The sequence below is a fragment of the Schistocerca piceifrons genome, unplaced genomic scaffold, assembly GCF_021461385.2.
Source record: "Schistocerca piceifrons isolate TAMUIC-IGC-003096 unplaced genomic scaffold, iqSchPice1.1 HiC_scaffold_954, whole genome shotgun sequence".
NCBI classification, from domain to species: Eukaryota; Metazoa; Arthropoda; class Insecta; order Orthoptera; family Acrididae; genus Schistocerca; species Schistocerca piceifrons.
The window spans coordinates 452501-455000 of record NW_025729228.1 but is presented as its reverse complement, the minus strand read 5'-3'; the positions used below and the strand labels follow the sequence as shown (position 1 = coordinate 455000).

The 2500-nt window shown below is 62.6% G+C and overlaps 1 pseudogene; it reads right to left on the bottom strand.

The window, feature by feature from the left end:
* LOC124773736 overlaps positions 1 to 2500 on the bottom strand; it is a 7816-nt pseudogene that overhangs the window by 2800 nt on the left and 2516 nt on the right.

Genomic DNA, 2500 nt, shown 5'->3' with positions numbered 1-2500 from the left:
TAGCGGAAGGTCTCACCCACTCCCAACGCCGGCATGGTGGTTTCGCCGGCCGTGAAGGTGACGCTCGCATCCACTTTCACTTTCTTCTCGCGGCCGGACGCCACGAGTGCGAGGGTGAGACACTTCCGCGGGTTAACACGCAGCCCCAGCTGGTCGAGGGCTGCTACTGCTGCGTTGATAAGGGACTGCAGGCCCCCCCTCGTGGAGGCGAAGAGCAGGATGTCATCCGCGAAGGCCGCCGCGTTCGTCTGGCGGCCCAACACCTTGACACCTACGTGTGAGGGCAGCTGATCTAGAACATAATCAACAGCGAAATTGAACAGGAGAGGGGACAGAGGATCTCCTTGCCGAACGCCTCTTGCTGGCCGCACGGCCGGGGACTCGTCGCCACCCCCCGCAATTACCGTCGTGCTGTCCGCATAGCAGCCCTCGACGTAGTCAATGAATTCGTCCGGCAGACCATGGGCTTTAAGCACAGGACGCAAAGCCGCATGGTCCAACGAATCGAACGCCTTGGACACATCGAGAGATGCCATGAACACAGAACGACAGCGGCGGACGGCGCCGACGAGTATCCGGTCGAGGAGGAAAGTGTTCTCCAGCATCCCATCCCTTGGGATGAAAGCCCGCTGACGTTCGTCCACAGCACACATCTGCATCAGGCGAGTCGCCAGAACCTTATGGAAGGTTCGGGCTAGCACCGAGCAGACGGTGATGGGCCGAAAGTCAGCGGGGGATGCTGGGGCGGCTGTCTTAGGCAGCAAAGAGGTCCTGGCTCGGAGGAGGGAAGGGGGGAGCTTGCGGGTAAGCAGGAAAAGGTTTAGGAGTTTGGTGGTGACCTCCGCTGGAAGGCGGCGCAGCTGCACCGGCGAGAGGCCGTCAGGGCCGGCAACGGAGCCTCTGGGCGGCAGGGCGGCCGCAACCTCTTCTGCAGTGATCGGCCTCCATAGGCGCTCGAAGTCAACAGACTCCGAGCGCGGGAGAAGCCGGTCGGGAATGGAGCCAGCGTTGGAAGGTGGCTCTGTCGTGAAGAGGCTGCGCCAGAAGTCCACCAGCCCCGGGATGGTCGACGGCGGCTGGAGCAGGGTGCCATCCAGGAGGCCACGCACGCAGCGCGCGCGATTCTTCCTGAAGGCATCCTGACATCTGGCATATTCCCACCGGCGGCGCTTCCGCTTGGAGAGCGGAGGGCCACCACCAGACCGCTGCTTAGATGGCGGGCGCAACGTCTTCCTCTTCCTTGCTCCTGCTTCCTCAGAGCCGACAGCACGGAGGGCCTCAGGCAGCCCAGCCGCGACCACTGCCAACGGCGTACCCGGCCCCAAACACGCAAGGTCGTCCAGGGCCGAGAAGCGCGCGGCCGACCGCGGCAGGCCGGCGAGGTGCCTCCATATAGCTTCGTCGACTATAGATGTTTGTGGCGGGCGCTCAAGCTCCGGCGGAGAGGGTGGCCCCTCCGGCAGCGACTCCGGGACGGGTGAATGGCGCAGACCATGCTGCGTCTGTTGTTCCCGCCTCAGCTCCTCTACGTATTCCCGCACCATCGTCCTGTGTGCCACCGTCCTCCTCCTGCACTTGATGGCATCCAGGGTACGGTGCGGAAACAGGGGTAGAAGCTCCTGGTTTGCAAAGAGGACTTTGGAGTCACTGGCACAGAGAAGCCTAGCCTCCGCCAGGGCGAGCTCCCGCATTTCTTCTTCCGCCCACCGAGCTCTCTTCCTATCGGTTGTAATTTCCGCATTTGCCGCTTCCGGATGGGCGCGGCGGCGGTGTTGTCCGAGCCCGATCTTGCTGCGGAAGGCACGGCTGCAAATGCTGCAGTGGAACCATGGCTCCACGGCCTGCTCTACTTCAGGGCGGGTTGGCAGGCTAGCAGTCGGGACTGTTGGGCCGGGTCCTTCAGCGGAAGGCCCGGTACCCGTGTTTTCTTCTCTTGTTGTCCCAACATTAAGGGTTTTGCGATGGAGGGCTGGTAACCCCCCAAAGCCCCAAGTGCGGACTTCCACTCTGCTTACCAGTCCTATCAAGGACTGGCGTATCGGCGGGCCCACGGGAAGGGGGGAAGCCGCAGGCAAGGAGAGGCTAAGAGGGCATGGCCCATGTATTGCGCTTCACTTGCCCAGTAACTATGCCTTAAGAGAGTCATAGTTACTCCCGCCGTTTACCCGCGCTTGCTTGAATTTCTTCACGTTGACATTCAGAGCACTGGGCAGAAATCACATTGCGTCAACACCCGCTAGGGCCATCGCAATGCTTTGTTTTAATTAGACAGTCGGATTCCCCCAGTCCGTGCCAGTTCTGAGTTGATCGTTGAATGGCGGCCGAAGAGAATCCGCGCACCCGCGCGCCCCCGGAGGAGCACGCTAAGGCGGACGCGGCCTCGCAGCAAGGAAGATCCGTGGGAGGCCAAGGCACGGGACCGAGCTCGGATCCTGCACGCAGGTTGAAGCACCGGGGCGCGAACGCCGCGCAGGCGCGCGCATCCTGCACCGCCGGCCAG